This window comes from Heloderma suspectum, chromosome 4 (assembly GCF_057233095.1).
Source record: "Heloderma suspectum isolate Gila_16-S chromosome 4, 16-S_ref, whole genome shotgun sequence".
In the NCBI taxonomy this organism is placed as follows: Eukaryota; Metazoa; Chordata; class Lepidosauria; order Squamata; family Helodermatidae; genus Heloderma; species Heloderma suspectum.
In genome coordinates, this window is record NC_139461.1 from 126560962 (window position 1) to 126587529 (window position 26568).

At 45.8% G+C, this 26568-nt stretch overlaps 1 protein-coding gene across 4 annotated transcripts in view; it reads right to left on the minus strand.

Annotated features, from left to right (window-relative positions):
• Window positions 1-26568, minus strand: part of LOC146347384 (uncharacterized) — a 144644-nt gene that overhangs the window by 101978 nt on the left and 16098 nt on the right. The window contains exons 2-3 of one of the 4 annotated variants that reach the window (XM_084848139.1): window positions 11725-11771; window positions 5398-5487 (exon numbers count right to left, since the gene is read on the minus strand). The gene's annotated coding sequence lies outside the window, so the exon portion shown is untranslated. Of the gene's footprint in view, window positions 1-5397; window positions 5488-11724; window positions 11772-25034; window positions 25642-26568 lie in introns of those variants that run through there. The other 3 variants (XM_084848142.1, XM_084848141.1, XM_084848138.1) reach the window with 3 other exon arrangements.

The window sequence follows — 26568 nt, forward strand, 5'->3', positions numbered from 1 at the left end:
TAAGGAGGGACATGCATGCCACTGGCCTAAATAAATGTATGGCCCTAAGGAATGGCCTTTCATCTATCCTGCGGACCCCGATAGACACCCAGCTGGAAAGAGGTGTGAACTTCCTTTGCATGTATATATACTGCATCCATTTTCTATCAATAAACTGTCATCTTTTTCATAAATGGCTTGTTGCATCTTGGTAATCAAAAGAATCTGATTGATGACTGGGAACTGACAGAATCAGAACCCAGATCCAACACACACCAGCATTACTACTATGTCTGTGTTCAGATTGCTTTAGTTTATTGCATTAATTTTCCCAGAACAAATCTGTGCATTTTAAAATTCCTGACAGTAATCAGTAAATCTGTCAAGTAGCATTTCACTGAAGTCCATCCGTATGTGTGTGTCTCTGTGTGTATCATTTTGGGGTTGTTTCTCTTGCCATAGATACCCTATTGCCAATGTTCAAAGGCCCTTTTCGAGCAAATGTATGCCTCATAGAGTGTGGGCAAGTTTGTACACTTGTCTAGAGGAGTACATTTGGTAACAATATACTATGCTCTCAGTTCAAGTAGGACAACATTGAAGCTCAAATGGCATAGCATGTTCCTGCTTCAGTTGAGTTGAACCTTAACATGTCTCTAAATCCTTTGCAATGGATTGGAGATCCATGGCAAGTTTTTGAGGTCATCAGAATTCTTCATGCTGGACATTGGGCAAGCACCATCAACAACAACAACAAAAACAACAACAACAACAATATAACAAGGGAATGGAGAGGGAGGGGGAAGATATTTCTGGGTATGATGGACACCCCAAATTACAGCTTGTAACACTATTAAGATGGACTGGGGGTGATATTTTGCAAAAAGTGAACCAGACCCAATTCCAGATACACATACTGCCACAGCTGACAAGATTAGTCTTTGCCTGGTGAAAAGTGTTCTAAGGTTACAAGGCATGCTGGAGCGAAAGAACTGCTCTCCCTTTGAAAATATAAAAGTCAACAGTTATTTGAACCTCCCTCTGACTTTAATCAGGGGTCATTCAGTTCTGCAGAGAGGAGAACTGAAGAAAATGCAGTAGTCATATTATCAAAGTAAGAGATGGGGAACTAGGTATAGATTCAATTCAAGCTAAATTGGCAGGAATATCTAATGGATAGAGGATGTATATTCATCCTTTAGATGAAGTCCCATCATTGTAGATGGTGGCAGTAGCATTGGTCCAAATATTGATTGGAACTCAATGGAACCATTCCACATGTAGTATGGCTTGAATCCAGCAGGTGCCTCTTCTAATGGAAGAGGAGAAGGTGATATTTATTGCTTCCCTTATACTCCTGCAGCCCCCTGTGCCACCTTCCACGCTGTTCTGGAGGGTCCCCCTAGTCTCTGGTACAGATTTGAGGGAGTGCAGAAGGCTGAAAGGGGAAACTGTAAAAAAAAACACACAACTATTCCCCCCCGTCCCTTCTGTTAACAACAGTGTTTGTTGGATCCAAAGCCGCTTCAAGAGCAAAATGACTCCATTATATTCCACCCAACTTCCCTTACTTTCATGGGACTATCAACCATAAACATGAGGTTGAATTTCAGCAATTTCCAGGGAAGGGGGTTGTGTTTAAAACAGGGTATCCAGAGGTGGTTGCTTTTGTTTCTCATTGTCATACTCCCACTCCCCCTTCTCTCCTCCTCTTCTCTACAGACAAACCAACAAATAGGGATGGCGGAGAATTTCTCCCCGAAACTTCGGGGGGCCGAGCGCCAACATGTTCGGCCCCCCGAACAAGTTTCGGGGAGAAATCCTCCGCACCCCCCCGCACCCCGCACCCCCCCCGGGATGGGACTTACCTTCGCCAAATGTCCCTCCCGGCGGCGGGTCCGGCCGGCGGTTCGGCGGGTGTTCGAGCGGGGCGGGAGCGGCAGCTGGTCTTTCGACCGGCTGCCGCCGCCGCCATTCCAAGAAAAGAAAAAAAAAACAAAACGCCCCCGTGATAGGCTACGTGACGATTAACGTAGCCTATCACGGCTAGATTTGCAAAGTCAGCCATGATAGTCTACGTAAATCATCACGTAGACTATCACGGGTGACTTTAAAAAAAAGAAAAGCGCGTACGGATAATGGCGGCCCCCATAGGGAGCCGCCATTCCCGTTCCTTATTTGGTCGCTGTAGTCTACGTAAAGATTTACGTAGACTACGGCGAAAATAAGGCCAAAGCTATTTGCGTTGCCCTTATTTTCACCATAGTCTACGTAAACATTTACGTAGACTACAGCAACCAAATAAGGAACGCGAATGGCGGCTCCCTATGGGGGCCGCCATTAGCGTACACACTTTTTTTTTTTAAGTCACCCGTGATAGGCTATGTGACGATTAACGTAGCCTATCATGGCTGACTTTGCAGATCTAGCCATGATAGGCCACGTTAATCGTCACGTAGCCTATCACGGGGGCGTTTTTTTTTAAAAAAAAAAACAATGGAGTTCGCGGCCGGGCGAGGCGGGAAGCCTCCTCCCCGGCCTGAATTTCGGCTGGGGCAAGGCGGGAAGCCTCCCCCCCTGGCCTGAACTTTGCAGGGGGAGCAGCGAAGCGCATCCCCCCCACCGCGAACAAGCTTCGACGAAAGGTAAGTGCCTTTCGTCCACCCCTACCAACAAACCAAAAACCCCTTTGACAAAAAGCTTTGTTCACATTCTGTTCCACATTAGGCTGCAAGAAGAAGACAAAGACGGAGAAGAAGAGGGAGAGGAAGAAGAAACACACAGGCACTTCATCTTTAACTGTATGTTCATCCCCATGAAAATTCTTAACCTCCTCAAAGAAGAGTGATGTAATCTTCAAGGGTATTTTCACCCCACCCCACAAAACTGAGAAAAAGTCTGGGATTAATATTTTGACTCAGTATTTAGTAGAAGGTCTGAATGGCAGACTCTTGACTGTTATTGAAGCTGATCAGTGGGGCCTACAACAAAACAAGAATGCTCTTGTTCAGGGTTCCATCCAGACAGCCATGCCATCTAAAGGATATTCTATTCCATTCCCCCTCCTGTTGGTTTTTCATTTCCCCCCACAGTTAGCATTTTGTTGGCTACTGAACATGCTCAGTTCTCATTGGCCTTTTTTGAAGAAGTTCCTTTTAACTTTTTTTCTAAAAAAAAAGTTTTTTTTTACTTTTGCAAACTTTGGGGTTCCCCCAAGCCTGATGATATTTCCCCTTTGTGTGTGGGTGGTGCCATTTTGTCCACATAAAGATCCACACCTGGAGAACAAGTTCACTGTTAGTATACAGTATTAGCATTTCCAGTTATGACGTTTTTGAATGTCAAGTACTTTTTGAATCAAGATTAACATTCTCTCCCTCATAATTTTTATAGTGGTTTTAAACCACATGTAATTGAAACAGTTGGCAGGTGGAACTCAAGGGACTCATCCTGCAATATTTCTAAGTATGAGCTGCTTCTTTCTCATGGCCTCTTCCTGCCTTGGAGTAAAACAGCCTCCTGCCTGATGCAAGCTTGCACAGTCACTTATCTCATTAAAAGGTATAGTTATGGTCTCCCCACCTCTGAGGAGTGTGATCCTCCAGGGACAGTGCTATAGCATATAATTTCCATTGGAGGGCAGAGCTCTCCGGTGCATTTGTATTTTTCATTTTATATTAGTGCTGTACCAAAAATTTCTCTCACATTTTTTGACCATTCTCATTCAATCTGATAGAAAAGAAACTGCTTTTGAAAAGAAATTCAAAGTAGGAGAAATTTTGGAGAAATTCTCATGGGTTGGGCCTGGGATTCTTGGGCTTACCTTCCTTTGAGGTGGCTGAGGAGTGTGCATGGGTGTCCTCTCTGTCATTGTACAGTAATATCTGTGGTAGCCTGTAGCCTCCTCAGCTTCCTGTACTTCAGTTAAAGCCATCATGAGGAAGACATCATGAGGCAATTCCTCCCATGTGGCTTTTTCAGTTCAGAAAGTGCAGGTGGCCTGGGAGGCTACAGAGCAATGGACAGGTGTGTAATAGAGAGAGAAAACACACAGCACCCGCAGCCACCTTGCAGTGATTAGGGAAGCCCCAAAATACCACCAAAAGAATTCAAAATTCTGCTCCCCAAAACTGGAAGCCTCAACACAGCGGATCCTGTTGCCACCTATAGAAGCAGTGCAATAAACCAAAACCCCTTTGGAAAAAAGAATCTGTGCTACAACCCCTGCTAATAGTGAGCCCTGTCTGTGAGAAACTGTTGGAGAATTTCTCCTCCCCTAGGAGAAACTCAGTGAAATCCACCCACCCATTTCTCTGCCCACAAATAGGCTGGAGAATTTTGAGAGGCCAGTTGTGCACAGCACTATTTTATATACAAATATAGAAGCAGAATATAAGTGGAGGCAAAGAGGGAAGGTAGCAAATCCCCAAAGATCAACTTCTGCAGCCCCCAAATCCCCACATATGCAGCCTCCTCTCAACATCTGTAGAATCCATCCCCAGTTCTAGAAACCCTCTGCTCCCTAAAGTTCTGCCACTCTTGGTCCATTACAAGCGCAAACTGCATTGGCTGCTTCATGCCACCCTCCTTTCACCTGCATGGGTGTCACCTTCTCCAAACTCTGATGGATAACTCATTCAACAAGCTGAAGCATGATTCCCAGCTATCAGGAGATAATCTCTTGTCTTTACCACCCACTGACGAAACATTAACCAATTATCATTCCATATAACACTGAACTCTGGGAGTGAGTGCTGACAGAAACAGAGCCAAGAACATTTCCACTGAGAAACAAGGAGTGATCTGCATCCTGTTTGCAGGAGTACAGAAATGTATTTTTTTAAAAAAGCTCAGATAGAGCAATTCTGTGGAACCAATCTTCCCCCACAACCCCATGCTCACAAGAGGAGCACAGAGCAGGCAAAATGCGGCATTCCCAAGGGGCGTTTCAAGGTGGGGAGGGTGGAAATCGGCTGTCTAGCTGAAAATGCAGGGCAGGAGAAGCATGGAGGGAAGGATCCCCTCCGTGCTTCTCCTGCCCTGCATTGGATAGGTGGTTGCCTCAAAGTTCAGACACAGCTGCCTATCTGCATAGGATTGCTCCCTAAGGGAGAAAAACAGCCCAATCAGGATTGGGCATATCACAGAATGTTGATGTTGGTTGAAAAAGGAAAATGGAAATGCCCAGCTTGAACTCATTTCATATTATAATATCTTGGAGGAAGACAGGAATATGAACAGGAACATTCCTTACTGCAACATTTTGTTGCAGGTCACACTTTTTCTGGTCTATTAGCAAGCAATTGGCTTTACAAAAAGTGCTCTGTCAATAGCTGTAAAACCATTATCTCTTTGTTATTCACGATGGGGAACAATATTGCATTTCCACATTAAACTTGGCAAAATTGATCAAGGTACCTTACTGTATAGTTGAGACACACATCGACTGTCCTTTAGAACTTGAAAAGAAATCTCCTCAGTACTTCATCCTTGCTGTGTTGGCATAATCTTCAAAGGAACAGAGAGACAAGCTTGCTGCAATTAAATCGGATCTGCATTGTGTGTTGTGTTTTCCAACTAGTTACCTGTTCACAAGCATAAATCTCTGAGAACAGCGAGTACGTATGAACTTCTTCCACACACGTGCACGCACATGCACACACACTCATATTACACTTCACACCTTTTTTTCACAAGTCATCTACCATAAAGTCAAATGTCCATCTCTTCGCCATGCTGAACTCTGCAGCAGAATGGGACTAAGCTGCTTGTTAAGATCCCTCCTTGTGTTCTAGATCAGTCTTCCCCAACTTGGTGCCCCCCTGTTGTTTTGGACTACAACCCCCAGGATTCCTGACCATTTCATGTGACTGATAAGAGTTAAACACCAAAACAGCTGCAGGATAACAAGTTGGGGAAGGCTGTTCTAGACCATATTTTTAAATTAGCTTTTGGAACTGACCAAACCAATTTTGCCGACTTTGGGGGCAGCATCCAACTGTGTCATTCCATTAGCGCAAGTGACATTGCACTAGTGGAAACCAGGTTCTGAACTATATGCAAGAGAAGAATCCAAACAAAGTTATGCTTGCACAGGTGAGGTTGTGCATTATGCTTGTGCAAGCGGTTGCACACAATTCTTGTGCAAGCTTTCCCATAATGGGAAACCGTTTCTGCAATGGAAAATTCAGCAGAGCTCCCCTAGCCCTATTTGAATTTCAGAATGACACCATTGGATATTGCCCATTGGCTCCCATTCCATGCACCAGGGTCTGCTTAGACTTGCAAAATGTCAAGCCAAATTTTGAGGTTCTTGCTTAGGCAAAACATTATGAAGCAAAGAAAAAAAAAATGATGAAGCAAAGCATTTCTTTAAGGCTGCAATCCTTAGAGAGAGAGAGAGAGAGAGGGATCCACCCCAGGTGCATAGCAGTGGCAAAGTGTTGGAGCAACCTGCTCTGCACCCCTATGCTAGGTGCTGTGGAGGGTGCTGTCCTGTCACCAGCATTGAAGTTACATTCAACTGTCCACTCTGCTTCTTTATGTGAAGTGATGGGTGGGTATCTTGCCTTTTCCTCAGGCATCTAGGTGTCTTGGGCTGGCCTTGAGTAAGTCCCATTAAAATCAGTGGGACTTACTTCTGAGGAAGCACGTATAAGACTGAACTGCTTGAGAGGCATCTGGCAAGGGAGTTATGTATATCGGAAATGCTCTGTGCAGTAGATTATTAGTCATGTTCTGGTCACACTCTTAGTTCACTGGGGTAGCCGGTCAAGACGAAAAGAGGCAGCCTGGCTCCCCTGAGCAAACTGAGGGCAGCACCTCCAGCAGGCCACAGAGGGAGACCTTTGCTTACCACCACCTCCTTCCACTTTCTCAGTGTCTTCCTTCTGCCCCAACTCATCTTTTTGACAAGCTTTGACTGGTAAACTCATTTTCTGGTGTAAAAGAAATTGTATTTTTAAAGCTTTGGTGTTCAGATTCCAACCGCTTTATGACAAAGACAGATTATGGGCAGGTAGCCTCTTTTTTTCTCTCCCCCCCCCCATTGCTTCAGTGACGTTGGTTTCCCCAGCTATAAAATCTGTCATAAAATGAATTCTCTTGCAAGAGATAAAAATAGAAGTTTTTCATGCCGACTCTGCAACCCTGTTATGCTTTTCCATACTGAAGAATGTGAGGTGTTTATTCCCAGTTCTAAATGATGTCTGGAGAGAGTGTGAGAGTGAGAAAATGTTGTTCTCTGTGGTGAATGGAAACAACTTGTCCACAGGAGCATTGTATAAATATTTGAAAGAGGCTCTTTCATTTCAGCTCTTACTTAAACCAGGGCAATTGGTTGTGTGAACAGGTTTATTGTATACTAGGCTACACAATGCCCATGAATTGTTTGTTGTTGTTGTTGTTTGTTTGTTTCTCTTGCACACAGCCACTGACATTATCCCTAGCTTTGCAGCAAACCTATACATGTGACTGATCAAAGTGTGATGATCGTATCAGTGTTGTCAAAAATTCAATCTTGTTTTAAGAAATGGTCATTATACCATCCCAGGGACTTCCTGGGCCTTGCCTGTGGTTGTGTGAATATCCATTGCCACCAGTTGAAGACTGAGCTGGAGGATGCAATTGAACTCGTCTTCTACTTGTGGGTTTCCCACAGGCAGAATGCTGGACCAGATGCATCCTTGGTCTGATCCAGCATGGCTCTTCTTGTGTTCTTATGAATGTTCTTTACATCCAGGATATTTTTAAAATGGTGGCTGGAAACAAACATGGAAGCCCCCCTTAAAAGGTGGAACAGCACATGTTTTGTACATACAATCTTCCAGGCTCAATCCCTGGCATATCTTGTTGTTGTTGTTGTTGTTTTAAAGAACCTTAGGTAATAGTGTTTGGAATGGCAGTTGCCCAAGAACTGAAGAAATACTGCCTGTTGGAGGATACAATACTGGGCTACACCTAACAATCTGCCTTCCATAACAGCCTGCCTACTTATTAAGATCATCTATGGAAGCCATCTTGTCAGTTCCAAACCCACATTTGGTTTGGATGAGAGAGAGGGCCTCCTCTGTTGCCACACCAGGACTTTGGAACTGCCTAACTCAGGGTGATTGTCTTCCCCCCTGCTTGTTGGCCTTCTGCCACAGCGTTAAGTAGGGATGGCCGTGAATTTCTCCACGAATCTCGGGGAGGCTGAATGCCAACGCATTCGGCGCCCCGAAATTGTTGGTGAAATTCTCCGCCACCCCCCCGCCACCCCCCCCCCGGGATGGGACTTACCTCCCTCGAATGTCCCTCTCGGCAGCGGGTCCCAGCGGCGTTTCGGCGGCGTTTCGGCGGGGGCAGGGCCGGCTGCCGGTCTTCTGACCGGCTGCCACCGCCGTCGCCATTACAAGGTGAATGAAAAATAAAAACACACCCGTGATAGGCTACGTAATGATTAATGTAGCCTATCATGGCTAGATTTCCAAAGTCAGCCGTGATAGGCTACGTAATAGCGTTGCCCTTATTTTCGCCGTAGTCTACATAAATCTTTACGTAGACTACCCGGGCCCAAATAAGGAACGCAAATGGCGGCGCCCATGGGAGCCGCCATTTGCGTACGCGCTTTTTTTTTCCAAAGTCACCCATGATAGGCTACGTAACGATTAACGTAGCCTATCACGGCTGACTTTGGAAATCTAGCTGTGATAGGCTACATTAATCGTTACGTAGCCTATCACAGGTGTGTTTTTTTTTCATTCACTTTTTATTTCATGGCCGGGGAGACGGGGCGCTTCTCCCCGGCCTGAATTTCAGCTGGGCGAGGCGGGGCGCCTCCCCCCCCGGCCTGAACTTCGGGGGGAGAACCGAAACGCCTCTCTCCCACCGCGAAGCAAGCTGCGGGACCAGGTAAGTGACTTTCGTACATCACTAGTGTTAAGTCCTTCCTATTTAGGAAGGCCTTAACCACTAGAGCAGGAGTGCACAACTTGTGGCCTGGGGGACACATGAAATGCCACAAGGCCTTTTCTGTGGATCCCCAAGGATGCCCTAAACACCACCGCCAAATCCCCCACCCATCAGAAATTATTCTGAGCATGTGGAGATAGCAGCTCAGATTCAGATTGGGAACAGCCAGAAGTGGGAGAGGTTTCCTCCCTAGTGAGCTCAGATATGGATAGGCGTTCTTCTCAAGAACTTGGCTTGCAGATGGCTTGACTTGAAGCCCCCCCCCTTTCCTCCCCTGTGAGAACCCAGGTCTCAGAGGAGGAGGACAGTGCGGAGTGTGACCTGAGGGATGCTAGAGTCCTGCACAGAGTAAAGCAGGAAAAGTTAGAGGAGGAGCTCAGACGTTCCACCTGGTTGGCTATGCATGATAGCTTACCTAGGGGGCACAACTGTAAGTGAGGAGCATTCCCCCCTAAGTTATTCTGGCTGATAAGTTCTTGTTCAAACTGCCAACGTCTCTGTTTCCCACTTAGGTCCTCTATTGATATTCGTAATATGTGGAGTAGCTGTTTTCCTTTGTAGTCTGAGAGTCTCCATGGATTTGCATTTGTAAGGAACTTGGTAGCTAACTAATAAAGTAGTGAGCCTGAAGCCTGGTATCATGGAATGTGTTGATTGCGAATGGAGAGAACCAAGGGACCTGACACCACCACCTGTATTCTCTGCTCCTTCCCCCAGAGCTTGTCATACAGATAGTTCTTTTTATGTTGCTGCTAGCAGCAAGGATAGAGCTATCTGTATCAGGACTGCTGGGGAGGGGTTGCAGAGAAGGCTCTCCACTCCCTTCCCCAAAGATCCTCATATACATCACTGGAATATGTCTGTGTGCATGCTTGAATGCAGGCATATGTGTAGGGATGATGGAGAATTCCTCCACAGACTCCAATGAGGCTGGATTTTAAGGAATCTGGCCCCCTGGAGTCCATGGCGGAATGGACCACTCACCTCCACCACCCCGCAAAGTTCGTGCCAGCTGGATCCTACCAGCTGCTGGCTGGGTCTGGGTCCATCCGCTCACTCCGCTGCTGTCCGCTGCCGGTCTGTGGACACAAATGGCATCCGGCGTAGTGTAGCTATGTAAATCTTTACATAGCCTATCACAGCAAAGAGCAGGGATGCAAATAGCATCTGCTATGCCATTTGCGTTCCCGTTCTTTGCTGTGATAGGCTAAGTTAATCTTTACATAGCCTATTGCACGAAGGGACAGGGACGCAAATGGCATCTGCTACGCCAGGCACCATTTGCGTCTGCAGACCAGCACCGGATGGAAGTCTGGCAGTGGACGGACCTGGCTGGCAGCTCTGCAGACTCACTGCAGAGCGGAGCCAGCCAGGGAGGTTTCCAGGAGGAGGAATGGATCACCTCCCCCCCCCCCGTGGACCCCCCAGTGGACTCGGTGAGTGGGGTTCGTAAACCCCTACATATGTGTATGCACATGTGTGGGCCCCAGCCCCTGAGCTAACATCACAGATGGTCCTTGGGTCCGAAAAGGTTGTGCACCCATGCTCTAGAGGCTTGCCTACCATATTTATATGCAACCTTTCCTTTCTTTTACTCTAGTTTTTCACTTTTTTATGGTGTTCTATGATGTTTTTATGGGGGTTGCTTTTAAACAGTTTTATTGCTGGCTTTTATTTTTGTTTGCTCCTTTTTCTATAATTACTGTCTTTCATTGTATTTATTGTTTTTGTAAGTTGCCTTGCACTATATGAGAAAATGAAGGGAATCCATATTTTAAACAAACAAACACATTAATACACGCACCTATATATGCAGCAGGTTTATACGTATTCATATAATAACTATTTTTAATGCTCCATGCACATAGGCATCACACAGCATTTTAAATAGCTGCTCTTTGGAGAAATCAGAAGTTTTAAAAGTATTTACTTAATATGATGACAATTATCCTGGTGATAACAATAAGGCAGGGCATATGGCTTTAGGTCAAAAACTGCCATCATTAGACAATCGTTTGCTGTATTAATGTTTCCCCCCCTCCACTGAAATCAGGCTATGATCCTATGCACATTTATTTTGGAGTATGTTCCACTGACTCCAGTAGGATTTGCTTCTGTGTAAACATGCACAGAGTTGCTTCTAGTCAAGTTATTCATTCGTTATTGGAGACGGTTTTCGATTTTTCTATTATTATTATTATTATTATTATTATTATTATTATTATTATTATTATTATTATTTTGGTGTGGTAGTTGCTGCTTCACAGTTGCTCCAAGATAGTAAAACAGCATGTAAATACTTTTGCTCAGTGCTCAAATGATGGGAGTGAGTGAGGGGCTGGAAGTCCCCCCCCACCATTTGAGGCAAATGATGGGGGTGAGTGAGGGGCTGGGAGTCCCCCCCACACTGTTTGAGGCAATCCCCTTAGCTACTGTTTTTAGAAAGCTATGGGGAAACGTGATTTGGTTAAAATTGCTTCTGGATTTCATTAAGGGCCCGCCACCTTTCCCTCCATCATTTGAGTACAGTTTCTGCCCATGTGGATTGAAGTTACATCAAGGTTAGCAACCACATAGTTGGCACCCAGCCCCATGGGATGTGTATCTAGTGTGTGGTTACTGACCACAAAGTAACAGCAAACCATTGTTGAGTTGCAAGGATCACACCAGTCAGTGCAGGTCCAAAAGAGGTCTAAAAGGAGAGAAAATGATTCTTTGAATCAGAATAGTTTGCATGCTTGACCAGGCAGAAGCTGACCCACTGAGTAAAGTAAATTGCAAAGCTTTACCTACCAATTTTTGCATTGATCTTCCACGGGAGGCAGGGATAAAATTGGCACCTGAGAAATTCAGTAGAAGAATGCTGAGAAGGGAGACACTTATATCAGAGTTTTCTCAGAGTAGAAACTACAGAAAGTTAAAGATACAACAGGTTTTTCCCAACAGGAGCCGGCATTCCCAAGAGCTTGAAGAATCAAGATCTGTATATGCGTTCAGCAACAAAACATTATCAACACACAGTAAAGGCAATAATATCCAATTTAAATTCTAAGAGGCTAATCTTAACATGAATATGTAGACACACAATCTTAACTCTCTTCCCTGATGGGAAGTATGAAAACAAAATCAATGATATTAAAACATCAGAATTATTCTCTGAAATGTTTGTGTGTTGTGTCAGCATTAAGTGCAGTGTGTGATTTCAATTTTGTAGTGCTCTTGTTGCAGGGCTACTCATTCCCAGCACTAGCAGATAATTTGAGGTAGCAGATAATGTCACCATTACTGCCATTATGAGTCTATTTAACATTTATTTTGTGCCACCCAGCAACTGTATGCTGTATGGAATGCACAGAGCAGAGCAGAGCAGAGCCTCACCCATGATTTCTCTACAATAGATTCCTGTACACTCAATGGGAAAATCTGTCCATCTCGATTTCATTCAAGTTCTCATCCCCCCCCCCATGCTAAGTGTGTTCTCTCCTGATTCCGCATTGTATTGAAATTGTGTTTTCAGTCTGCATGGAAATTTGCATGCATTTTTGTGTGCATTCTTTAAAAAATATGTGTTTTGGCATGACTTTCCCCAAATGTACACATTTTTGCGCTCTTTTGCTAATGTATGCATTTCCCCACACACACACTGAATAAAGCATTTTTTGTGCAAATGTTTGCAAATATAGGCAGTCTTCTGCATATTTATTGAAAAGTACAATTTGGGGAACCCTTTTTTGTGAACTGCATTGCAAACGTCAGAAACGTATGGATTTCAGCAGTAAACTGTGTTTCAATTCATGTTTAGATTCAGGAAATGTACATTGAGTAAGTCTGCAGTGCAATGTCAACCAAACCAATTTCTCACTAATTCCTATTTTATCCCTCTTCAGATGTCCATAGTGCATACAGTGAATATGTATTCATTATAAGATCTCGAAAACTGCATATGTGGAGGGTTGTCCCTATGCATTCAGGGATAGTTCCCAAACATGTGGAAAGAGCTGTTCACATATATAGCTGTACAGTCTTTTCAGACCAGAGTATCGGTCAGGGGTGTAGTTTGCCACCATGATGCTGCTAGGGATGTTAGACAAATCCACAACAAAACCAAATAAGTTTGGATTTTCATTAGCCTGCAGATTCAACAGTGGACTGGCTTTCCTCCCTGTTGGGCGGATTCCACCAATCTGTGGACCATTTTTCTAACTTTTCCAAATTTTGTGCAAATTTCATTAAAAAAACACAATTAAACGCAAAAAAAGAGCCAACAACGTGCATTTCTCCCACTAGTCAAAGCGTGAAAATGTATGGGGGGGTAATTGCACATTTTTACACATGCGAATTTGCATGGTTTGAGAAACAAAAAAATCTGACTCCATCAATGTGTGGATAATGGAACGACTAGGGATAGCGGAGAATTTCTCCCCGAAACATCGGGGGGCCAAGCGCCAACGTGTTCGGCCCCCCGAACAAGTTTCGGGGAGAAAGTCTCCGTACCCCCCCGCCCCCCGCACACACACCCGGGACGGGACTTACCTTTGGCGAATGTCCCTCCCAGCAGCGGGTCCAGCCGGCGGTTCATCAGGTCTTTGTCGGGGGCGGGAGCGGCAGCCGGTCTTTCAACCGGCTGCCGCCGCCGCCGTTCCAATAAAAGAAAAAAAAAACCCGCCCCCGTGATAGGCTACGTGACGATTAACGTAGACTATCACGGCTAGATTTGCAAAGTCAGCCATGATAGGCTACGTTAATCGTCACGTAGCCTATCACGGGTGACTTAAAAAAAAAAAAAGCACGTACGGATAATGGCAGCCCCCATAGGGAGCCGCCATTCCTGTTCCTTATTTGGTCGCTGTAGTCTACGTAAAGATTACATAGACTATGGCGAAAATAAGGGCTACCCTTATTTTCGCCGTAGTCTACATAAATCTTTACGTAGACTACAGCGACCAAATAAGGAACGCGAATGGCGGCTCCCTATGGGGGCCGCCATTTGCGTACGTGCTTTTTTTTTTTTAAGTCACCCATGATAGGCTACGTGACGATTTATGTAGCCTATCACGTCTGACTTTGCAGATCTAGCCGTGATAGGCTACGTTAATCGACACGTAGCCTATCACGGGGGCGTTGTTGTTGTTTTTTTTAACTTTTAATTTCGCGCCGGGCGAGGCGAGGCGCCTCCTCCCCGGCCTGAATTTCGGCCGGGCGAGGCGGGAAGCCTCCCCCCCGGCCTGAATTTCGGCCGGGCGAGGCGGGAAGCCTCCCCCCCCCGGCCTGAACTTCGCGGGGGGAGCAGCAAAGCGCCTCCCCCCCACCGTGAAAATCTGCGAGACCAGGTAAGTGACTTTTGTGCACCCCTAGGAATGACAGAAGCCTGACAATCTGTGAAACACAGACAAGATTGATTTTATACAATGTGTACATCCCTAGTTCCTGCACTTCTACTCTGTGGTACATCTAATGTGCTGAAAAGTGTCCTGATGACTTGCAGCTTATTGTTTGAACAGATCTCACTGTGTCGGAGTTAAAATGATGTGGCATTTCACTTTATTCACTACATTTCTATACTGCCCAATAGACAAAGCTCTCTGGGTGGTTTACAAAGATTAAAACCCCAAAATACAATACAATAACATAATATAAAACCAGTTATATACAAAAATATAGTGATTTTAAACAATCAACAATAAACCCCAAGACCCTTTAAAAGCTTATCATATGCTGTCAAATGCCTGGAGTAGAGGAAAGACTTAACGTGGCAGCAAAAAAGGTGCCAATGTTGGTGTCAGGTGGGCCTCGGTAGGGAGAGTGTTCCATAATTGGGGGTCGACCACTGAGAAGGCCCTCTCCCTTCTTGTTGTTGTTGTTCAGTCGTTCAGTTGTGTCCGACTCTTCGTGAGCCCATGGACCATAGCACGCCAGGCCTTCCTGTCCTCTACTCTCTCCCGAAGCGTGCTCAAGTTCATATTCATTGCATCGGTGATGCTATCTAGCCATCTCATCCTCTGCCGTCCCCTTCTCCCTTTGCCTTCAGTCTTTCCCAGCATCAGGGTCTTTTCCAGTGAGTTTTCTCTTTGCATTAGGTGGCCAAAATATTTGAGCTTCAGCTTCGGTATCTGTCCTTCCAATGAGCATTCAGGGTTGATTTCCTTTAGGATTGACTGATCTGACCTCCCTGGAGTCCAGGGGACTCATAAGAGTCTTCTCCAGCACCACAGTTCAAAGGCATCAGTTCTTCAGCGCTCAGCCTTCCTTATAGTCCAGCTCTCACAGCCATACATTACTACTGGGAAAAACATAGCTTTGTTAATGCGGATCTTGTCAGCAAGGTGATGTCTCTGCTTCTTACTATGCTGTCTAGGTTTGCCATAGCTTTCCCTCCCAAGGAGCAAGCGACTTTTAATTTCATGGCTACAGTCACCATCTGCGGTGATCTTGGAGCCCAAGAAAATAACATCTGTCACTGCTTCCATTTCTTCCCCTTCTATATGCCAGGAAGTGATGGGCCCAGATGCCATGATCTTAGTTTTTTTTTTAATGTTGAGTTCCAAGAGGCTCTTTAGATCCGCTTTGCTTTCTGCCATTAGGGTGGTATCATCTGCGTATCTGAGGTTGTTGATAATTCTCCCAGCAATCTTAATTCTGACCTGTGATCCATCCAACCTGGCATTTCTCATGATGTACTCTGCATATAAGTTAAATAAACAGGGCGACAATATGCAGCCTTGTCGTACTCCTTTCCCAATTTTGAACCACTCGGTTGTTCTATGTCTGGTTCTCACTGTTGCTTCTTGACCCTTGTACAGGTTTCTCAGGAGACAGGTGAGGTGGTCTGGTGCTCCCATTACTTTATGGATTTGCCACAGTTTGTTGTGATCCACACTATCAAAGGCTTTAGCATAGTCAATGAAGCAGAAATAGACGTTTTTCTGGAATTCTCTTGCTTTCTCCATGATCCAGCGAATGTTGGTGATTTCATTTCTAGTTCCTCTGCCTATTCGGAACCCAGCTTGTACTTCCAATAGTTCGTGGTTCACATACTGCTGAACCCTGGCTTGTAGGATTTTGAGCATAACCTTGCTGCCATGTGAAATGAGCGCAATTCTACGGTAGTTTGAACACTCTTTGGCGTTGCCCTTCTTTGGAATTGGAATGTAAACTGACCTTTTCCAGTCTTGCGGCCACTGTTGAGTGTTCCAAGTTTGCTGGCATGTTGAGTGTGGCACTTTAACAGCATCATCTTTTAGGATTTTAGATAGCTCAGCTGGAATACTGTCATCTCTACTAGATTTGTTGTTAGTCATGCTTCCTAAGGCCCACTTGACTTCACTCTCGAGGATGTCCAGCTCAAGTTCAGTCACTGCACTATCATGGTTATCAGGGACATTAAGTTCTTTCCTGTCTAGTTCTTCTGTGTATTCTTTCCACCTCTTCTTAATGTCATCTGCTTCTGTTAGGTCCCTGCCTTCTTTGTCCTTTATCATACCCGTCTTTGCACAAAAAGTTCCCTTGGGATCTCCAATTTTCTTGAAGAGATCTCAAGTATTTCCCATTCTATAGTTTTTCTCAGTTTCTTTGCATTGTTCATTTAAGAAGGACTTCTTGTCTCTCCTTGCTATTTTCTGGAACTCTGCATTCAGTGGGATATATCTTCCCCTTCCTCCCTTCCTTTTTGCTTCCCTTCTTTCCTCAGCTACTTCTAAAGCCTCATCAGACAGCCACTTTGCTTTCTTGCATTTCTTTTTCTTTGGGATGGATTGAGTTGCTGCCTCATGAACAATGTTAAAGGGATGTCGGAGAATTTCTCCACGAATCTCCGGGAGGCTGAATGCCAATGCATTTGGCCCCCCGAAATTGGTGGAGAAACAGTCCCCCCCCAGGATGGGACTTACCTTGGTTGAATGTCCCTGGCAGCGGCGGGTCCCGGCGGCGGTTTGGCGGCGGTTTGGTGGCACAGCCGGTCTTCCGACCAGATGCCGCCGCCGCCACCATTTCCAAGTGTTAAAAAAAACACACAACAACAAACGTGATAGGCTACGTAAAGATTTAATTAGCCTATCACGGCTAGATTTTCAAAAAACACCGTGATACGCTACGTAAATCCTTACATAGCCTATCACGGCTGACTTTGGGGGGGGGGGGAAGCGCGTACGCGAGTGTAAAAAAAGCGCATACACAAATTTGCATACTGGCTTCCCCCCCCCCCCCAAAGTCAGCCGTGATAGGCTACACCGCAATTTGCTACCCGGCAGGAGCAGAGGATTCACGGCCGGAGGGACGGGGCGCCTCCCCCCCGCCAAGAATTTCGGGGGGAGGAACTGAGCGCCTTCCCCCCACCGCGAAGCAAGCTGCGGGACCAGGTAAGGGACTTTTGTCCATCCCTAGTTACGGACCTCTGTCCATAGTTCCTCAGGCACTCTGTCTATCAGGTCTAATCCCTTAAATCTATTCCTCACCTCCACTGTATATTCATAAGGGATATGATTTAGGTCATACCTGAATAGTTTAGTGGTTTTCGCTAGGGATGTACAAAAGTCCCTTACCGGAACCCGAAAGTTGATTCGCGGTGGGGGGGAGGCGCTCCATCCCTCCCCCCCAAATTCTGGCCGGGGGGAGGCGCCCCATCCCTCCCGCTGCAAATCCTGTCCTGCCAGGATGCAAAGGGCAGCGGCCATAGCCGCCGCCGTTTGTGTCCCTGCAGTCAGCCGTAATAGGCTACATAAATGTTTACGTCTAGGGATGGATGAAAGTCCCTCACCTGTCCTCGAAGTTTGCTTTGCGGTGGGGGGGGAGGTGCTTCGCTTCTCCCCCCGAAGTTCATGCGATGGGGGGGAGGCCCCCCATCCCTCACTGGCGAAATTCAGGCCAGGTAGAAGCGCCCCATATACCCGGCCGTGAAGAAAAAAAAAAAAAAAGCCACCCCCGTGGTAGGCTACGTAACGATTAACGTAGCCTATCACGGCTAGATTTCCAAAGTCAGCCGTGATAGGCCACGTTAATCGTTACGTAGCCTATCATGGGTTTTTTTTGTTTTTTTTTTACTGCACTTGTAATGGCGGCGGCGGCGGCAGCCGGTCGAAAGACCGGCTGCCGCCCCCGCCACTGACGAAGACCCGGTGAACCGCCGCCGGGACCCGCCGCCGGGACCCGCCGCCGGGAGGGACATTTGTGAAAGGTAAGTCCCATCCCGGGGGGGCGGGGGGGCGGAGAATTTCACAGCCGATTTCAGGGGGCCGAATGCGTTGGCATTCGCCCCCCCAAAGTTTCGGGGAGAAATTCTCCCCCATCCCTAAGCCTATCACGGCTGAGTGAGAAAAAAAAACCCGCGCATACGCAAATGGCAGCGCCCATGGGTACCGCCATTTGCGTACGCGCGGTGTTGTTTTTTTTCCACTCAGCCGTGATAGTCTACTTAAACATTTACGTAGCCTATCACGTTTTTTAACTTCGAAATGCCGGCGGTGGCAGCCAGTTTGAAGATTGGCCGCCACAGCCCCCACTGCCGAACCGCCACCGAACCGCTGCCGGAGCCGCCGCCGCCAAGGACATTCGCAAAAGGTAAGTCCTGTCCCGGTGGGGGTGGGGGGGCAGACCATTTCTCTCCCAATTTCGGGGAACCGAATGCGCTGGCATTCGGCCTCCCTGAGATTCGTGGAGAAATTCTCTGACATCCCTAGTTTTCGCTATGTTCTTCAATTTAAGCTGAAATTTTGCTCATGATCTGAGCCACAGTCAGGTCCAGGTCTTGTTTTTACTGACTGTATAGAGCTTCTCCATATTTGGCTGCGAAGTGCATAATCAATCTGATTTCGATATTGACCATCTAGTGATGTCCATGCATAGCGTCGCCTCTTGTGCTGTTGGAAAAGAGTGTTTGCTATGATCAGCATGTTCTCTTGGCAAAACTCTATTAGCCTTTGTCCTGCTTCATTTTGTACACCAAGGCCATGCTTGCCTGCTATCCCGGTGATTTCTTGACTTCCTACTTTAGCATTCCAATCCCCTATGATGAAAAGGACATCTTTTTTTGGTGTTGGTTCTAGAACTAATCCCCCTTTGGAGGAGGCAGTTGGAGGAGGGCCCCAGATGATGATCATAGTGTTTAGACAGGTTCATATCAGGAGAGGCTCTCCATCAGCATAACTGCAGTGTTATATCCACATGGTGGTCCTTTATTTTTTTTAGGGATGGACGAAAGTCCCTTACCTGTTCTCGAAGCTTGCTTCGCGGTGGGGGGAAGGCGCTTCGGTTCTCCCCCCGAAGTTCAGGTGAGGTGGGGGAGGTGCCCCGCCTCGCCCAGCCGAAATTCAGGCTGGGGGGGAGGCGCCCCATCCCTCACCGGTGAAATTCAGGCAGGGTAGGAGCTCCCCACACACACACACACACACACACACACACAGCCGTGATAGGCTACATAACGATTTACGTAGCCTATCACGGCTAGATTTCCAAAGTCAGCCGTGATAGTCTACGTAAATCGTCATGTAACCTATCACGGGTGAATTTGAAAAAAAAAAAGTGCGTACACAAATGGCGGCTCCCATGGGGACCGCCATTTGCATTCCTTATTTTGACACATCTAGTCTACGTAAAGATTTACTTAGACTACGGCAAAAATAAGGGCAATGCAAATAGCGTTCCCTTATTTTCGCCGTAGTCTACGTAAATGTTTATGTAAATGTTTATGTAGACTAGACATGCCAAAATAAGAAACGCAAATGGCGGCGCCCATGGGCCGCCGACATTGGCATATGCGTTTTTTTTTCAAAGTCACCCGTGATAGGCTACGTGACGATTTACGTAACCTAACACGGCTGACTTTGGAAATCTAGCCATGATAGGTTACGTAAATCGTTACGTAGCTTATCACGGGTGTTTTTTGTTTTTTTTTTACTTTACTTTTTTTTTTTTGCAATGGCGGCGGCAGCCAGTCGGGAGACCGGCCGCCGCCCCCGCCCCCGACGAAACACCGCCGAACCACCGCCGGGACCTGCCACTGAGAGGGACATTCAGCCACAGTAAGTCCCATCCTGGGGGGGGCGGGGGGCCGGTGGAGAATTTCCCCAACACTTTTGGGGGGCCGAATGCGTTGGCATTTGGCCTCCCGGAGATTCGTGGAGAAATTCTCCGCCATCCCTAATTTTTATTTTATTTTATTTATTTTATTTTGGACAGTCCAAAGAAACAGGGGAGGGAATAAAATATTAGTACAGAAACCTCTGTGTGTGGCATATGCCAGCTCCAGACATCAAAACATCTAGCACTTTCCCCTCATGAACATTCCTTTTGAAATGAGGTCAATAGGAAGAAATTCAACTAGGGATATAGGAGAAATTCATTCAGTTCCATCTCATTTTGCAAACCAATACGCAAATAGGGATGGCGGAGAATTTCTCCACGAATCTTGGGGAGGCCGAATGCCAATGCATTCGGCCCCCTGAAATTGGCAGTGAAATTCTCCGCCACCCCCCGCCCCCCTCCCGGGATGGGACTTACCTCCCTCGAATGTCCCTCTCGGCAGCGGGTCCCGGCGGCGGTTCAGCGGCGGTTCGGCGGGGGCGGGGGCGGCGGCCGGTCTTCCGACCGGCTGCTGCCGCCGCCATTACAAAGTGAATTTAAAAAAAAAACCACACATCCATGATAGGCTACGTAAAGTTTTACGTAGCCTATCACAGCTAGATTTCCAAAGTCAGCCGTGATAGGCTATGTAAATCGTTACGTAGCCTATCACGGCTGACTTTGGGGGAAAAAAAAGCGCGTACGCAAATGGCGGCGCCCATGGGCGCTGCCATTTGCTTTCCTTATTTGGGCCCAGGTAGTCTACGTAAAGATTTACGTAGACTACAGCGATTTGCGTTGCCCTTATTTTTGCCATAGTATACGTAAATCTTTACGTAGACTACCCGGGCCCAAATAAGGAATGTAAATGGCGGCGCCCATGGGAGCTACCTTTTGCGTACGTGCTTTTTTTTTTTTTTCCCAAAGTCACCCGTGATAGGCTACATAACGATTTACGTAGCCTATCATGGCTGACTTTGGAAATCTAGCCATGATAGGCTACGTAAATCGTTACGTAGCCTTTCACGGGTGTGTGCTTTTTTTAAAAAAAAATCACTTTTTTATTTCGCGGCCAGGGAGACGGGGCGCTTCTCCCCAGCCTGAATTTTGGCCATGCGAGGCAGGGCACCTCCCCCCCAGGCCTGAATTTCGGCCGGGCACGGCGGGGCGCCTCCCTTCCCGGCCTGAACTTTGGGGGGAGAACCGAAGCGCCTCCCCCTACTGCGAAGCAAGCTGCGGGACCAGGTAAGTGACTTTCGTACATCCCTATAAAACAAGAACTCAGCCATCCTTCAAAGTTTGTACTTCTCCAATTTTTGCAATTTAGTTTTTCAATTAAAAATCCATCTGTTATATAAATTAACAGATGTTAATTCCAAACTTCGGAGGCAGCCGACTATCCAATGCAGGGTGGATGGAGCATGGAGGGGATCTTCTCCTCCGTGCTACGGCCACCCTGCATTTGCACCCTGCATTGCACACTTTTGGCTGTCTAACTGGGGTGCCTGGGGGGGGGGAGGCTGGATGGCACATAGGAAGCATGGTACCAGTGCTTCAGTAGTCCCCACCCCACCCACAGAAACACCCCCTTTTCAGCTGCTCTGCACTGCTTTTAGGAATGTGGAGCCAGGGATGAACTGCACCTCCTACAATGGGGTGGGTGAGGGGGCAGGAGTCAGATTTCTGGGAACCGAGCTCAAAGAGATGGTTCTGAGCTCAGTTTCCATAAATGGAAAAATCCTATGGTGATCTAGACGCTGTCTAGTGACCATAGGATTGCACCCTAATGCCATAATATGCATTATATGAGGAAAACAGCTTGCAAAAATGTGTGCATCCGGTAAAATTGAATACTAAAATGCATTTGTTAGGAGAAATGTGCACAAAACTATGCATGCATTTTCAGGCATTTTTTTTTAAGGATCTATGTTCAGGATGAACCAAACTCAAGATTGGGGTGCAAAAAATGATAAACTGAGATAAACTGATATTGAATGATTTGTCCTTCTCTAAATTGAACCCACCTTCACTAGCTCTCTCACTGCTTCCTTTGAAGTGCCTCCACTGAAAGGTAGTGTGTTCAAATTGGCGTGCATTCTACTCCTAGATATGTTTATTGTTCACACGTCTCCCTGCTTTACATGGAACTTACTCCCAAGTAAGTGTACATTGGATTGCAGCCCTGATCTTCATTATCAGGACCCATTGTGTTTAAATGAAAACCACACAGCACAACTTCTGAGCCACCAAATCTAATGCAAAGAGATGTATCCATCTTCTGTCTTTGCAGTTTGCTCGGCACTCCAGTGCAGAGCAATACATAGGCCATGTGTACATGGCTGAAGGACTCTGTATGGCTAAAAGGTTGTGTAGGCCTGGTTTAGACACTAGACTAGAAGAAACTCTACTGCCAGTATAATAGAGTTGGGAAAGGAGGAATGTCAGAGGCATGTAGGCAATGACAAAGTTAGATTCTCATAACCACTATTGATGCCAGATCTGCATGAAGTCTGGACGCATCGGATTGCAGATTATAAGAATTAGTTTAGGCTGAAATTCCATTTGCTTCAGTTTGGGAGTTGATAAACATGGTAGTAATCCTGCTAGTGTGTGAGGACATTGAGCAGGAATGTATCTTTGATGTGCCCTGAGTGACATTCATCCATTCTCTTTCTCTCTCAATTATAGATTAATTGACACTAACATAAATGTTCTCAGCAGAATGCAAAGCATTGCTGAGTGCACAAAGGCATTCACAATTGCCTTTCTGAAACATCACGCCTTTGTGTAGAAAATGCCATTTTAATGTAGCATAAAAATACAATTTTAATCTTTAAGCAGGTGTGACTGCAATGGGCGGAAAAAGGTAGTTACTTTTCCCCCATTTTGCTGTCAACACTTCGTATTATTATTTTGTTCTACTGTAGACATTATTTGCCTTGTAACATTAGAGCTAATTCATGTGACTGCGTAGGATGCAGGGTGTTTTTTTTAAAAAATGCATATGTAATAGTGTTACATTTTGCATTAGCAAGGGGAAAAACCTTGTCCACTGTGCAGCTGTTTTAGTTCTGTAGTGAAATGCTTCGTAGGGTATGCCATGAACAGATGGTCAAGTGGATGGCGAGCATAGCTGTTGGACCTTGACAATGATGCATTCCTTCAGAGGAAGGAAGTTTCTTCCTTGGTTATCTGTTCAAAGCAAGTGCGGTATTCTTCCCAGTCTGTCCTTGTGGAAATCTGACAGCTAACTGTCTTGAGACAGTGTGGTGTTGTTAATAGAGCGTTGGACTTGGTATAGTAGGGGAAATGGTGTTCACATCCCCATTCAGTTTGAGCCCCTTGAACAACGCATTCCCTCTCAGCCTCATTACCTCACAGGGCTTTTGTGAGGAGAAAACAGAACAAACATAGGTATGCTGTCCTAAGGTCCCAGGAGGAGGAAGAGTTGGAAAAAAATGTTAATATTAATAACCTGTGCGGTCTTAGTCTACAACAAAATATTATTTTATTTATTTATTTATTTTATTGCATTTATATCCCGCCTTTTTTCCTCTTGCAAAGGAACCCAAGACGGCTTACATTATCCCCCTCCTCTCCATTTTATCCTTACAACTACAACCCTTTGAGGTAGGTTGGGCTGAGAGTCTGTGACTAGCCCAAAGTCACCCAGTGAGCTTCCATGGCTGAGTGGGGACTAGAACCCGGATCTCCCGGCTCCCAGTCCAACACTCTAGCCACTATACCACACTGGCTCTCTTATTGTGCTGTGTGGAGTCCTCCAGAATTCTAGCCAGCCATGCCCTCTTCCAAGATATTCCATTCCATTCCTCCTTCCACTGGTTTTCTATTTCTCCTCTTAACAGTCACTGAGCACGCTTAGGCCTCGTTGGGCTATTCTGGGGCATTTCCCCCTTTAATTTGTTTTTCTAAACCATGTATGTGTGTGTACATCTGCTGATATTTTTCCTCTTGTGTGTGTGTGTGTGTGGTGCCATTTGGCTATAGAAGAATCTATTCTCAGAGAATTAGTTTGCTATTATGTAGCATACATAAAGACACAGATGCATATTAATTTGTGGTGGTTGAGTGCAGGAGGCAGACCCTATGTATAACACACAAGCACACAAACAGAGGGAGGCAAGCAGAAGGAGGAAGTCCTTTTGCCTTCTCCCTGCACCCACACGCACACATACACAGACAGGAAATTCTGGAAGCATAATGTTGCAGTGGGCAGTGTTGCTGTTCAGTGCCTTCCTTCAGAATACTCTGTTCCATTTCCTATCCTAAATTTGCATATGTTTACTAAATGTCCTCCATAGACTAAAGCAGGGATGATTCAGTCTAGAGGGAATTGGTGCAAATTACAAAACTTGTGTAAATTTAGGAAATGTGCATCAATTTAAGAAATTAGCACAAACAGAACACAAGCACATGTTTGACAAACATTTTTGATGGACATGCGGCTGTGCTTGCGATTGCGTTCAAAGTTGCAAATGTGTGCTCGCATGTTCTGTGAGCAAAACCAAAATTCTCATACATCCCTATTCCAAGCCTTCTAATAATAATAATTCCAAGCCTCCTGTGTGAGAGGGGTGTGTTTTGGCTACAGAAGCAACTACACTCATGCCTGATCATTGGAAATTGGGGAAACAAGTGGGCCCCTGCAGCAAAATGTTTCACTGTGGAGTGCTACTGTTCAGCGTTCCAGACATTCCATTCTATCCCCTCCACCCGAATTTTTCATTCTCACTGCCATGCCCAGTGATCATGCTCAGTCTGGGCTGATTTTGAGGTATGTTCCCCCCCCCCACACACACACTTTTTTTTTTTAATTCAAAATAAAGTTACCAAAACAAAGGCAAGAAAAAGAAGAAGAGGAAGAGGAAGAGGAGGAGGAGGAAGAAAAAGAAGAGGAGGAGGAAGAGGAGGAGGAAGAAGGAGAAGGAGAAGACCAAGAAATATAAAAATAAATTGAGATCACTAAAGAAATAAAGGAATTCACTAATTATAATTCTTAGTCTATAACTAGGGAAGTCGTGAGTGCCTACCTTGATCCGTGAGGCTGTTTTCCTAGGAATAAATATGCATACATTTTGGGAAAGTAAATACAAAAAACAAACCCAAACATCTGAAAGTCCACAGACTCTGTGTGGCCTGAAGGGGCCACTCCGCAGCAGATTCCACAGGTCGGATTCTTAGAAATCCAAGCTCATTTTAGTCTGTCTCAAATTTCTCCAGGAGCTGGCCCCTACCTGTGTCCCAAGTTTCATTTGGATATCTCTGTGTTCAATGGAGTTATCATGATACAAATTGCTCAGCTTTCAAATAAACATGCCATGGAATGGCACACTCTCAAGTTAAACGAAAGGCTTCAGCCAATTAATTCTGTATTATATCAGTTCACTTAATTAACAGGACAGTCTACCCTACGTGCAGTCATAATTAGGCTGCAATCCTATGCACGCTTAGGCCCAATCTACATAGGGAATTCACTGCAGCGCTCCGGCTCCTCACACACAGGAGTGATACACGATGTTACCCCCAATTTGTATCAATCCTAGATTTTCATGCCATAAAATCCACATTTTCACAAAGTCCTTTTTGTGACAGATTTTCCCTTTACTGTGACTTCCTTCTGTTTTGGGACTCGAGCGTGTGGTAAACTTGCAGTACTACTCTGGAGGCAGGAAGTGTGGCTTCAGCGTGCTGGGCAGCTAGGGCATGGGAAGTTGTGTCAGCAAAGGGTGGACCCACCAAGAATGTGTTAACTCCTCTCATGAGGAGAGAAGTTAACCCATTCCTGTCAGCTCCACCCTCCACTGACCAAGATCAGGGTTTCGTTTTGTTTTTAAATAGTATTTGCTAATGCGTACCTGCAGATCTGTGAAGCTGTGAATAGAACACGCATCTCATACGGCTCTGCTCAGCATGGGTAACCTTGGTAAAACAGCAGCAGCTTTGAGGAGAGAAGCCCCATCAGCCCGTGAACTGAGAAGGGAATGCAATGCTGCTTCTCTTCCCTCTGCCCTTGAAAAAAATTAAAGTTTGGAATGCCTTTTCAAGCCTTCCCAATTCTCTCCATTGTCCTTTTTATTTCCTTGCCTCAAGGAACAACTAGCTGAAAATGTGGGGTATACATGTCTACTCAGAAGTAACTCACATTGCCTTCAATTGCACTTACTCCTGTGAAAGGCAGCATGGGAGAGGAGTGGGGAATTGATTTTGGGATGGCTTAAAACAAAACAAACAAACAAAAACCCTCCACTCATTCGCACAATCACACCTGCACATAGGCTTAGTGCATGTAAAAGGAGGAGGAGGAGGAAACTTGATGTCATAAGACCCGCCTACATATAGCCAAATTAATGTGCTTTAAAAGTATACCAAGTCTCACTGCATTAATTGGCTATGTGTGCCATGGGAGGTGTAAATGCAAATTCAAGAAAATACATTTTTGAACTGGATCAGTGTCAGAAGACATCTCTGTATAGATTGTGCCCCACTTGGGAGTGAGTTCCATTGATCTCAGTGGGACTTACTTCTGAGTAAACATGATAGGAACTGTGCTGAAAATCTCCTATT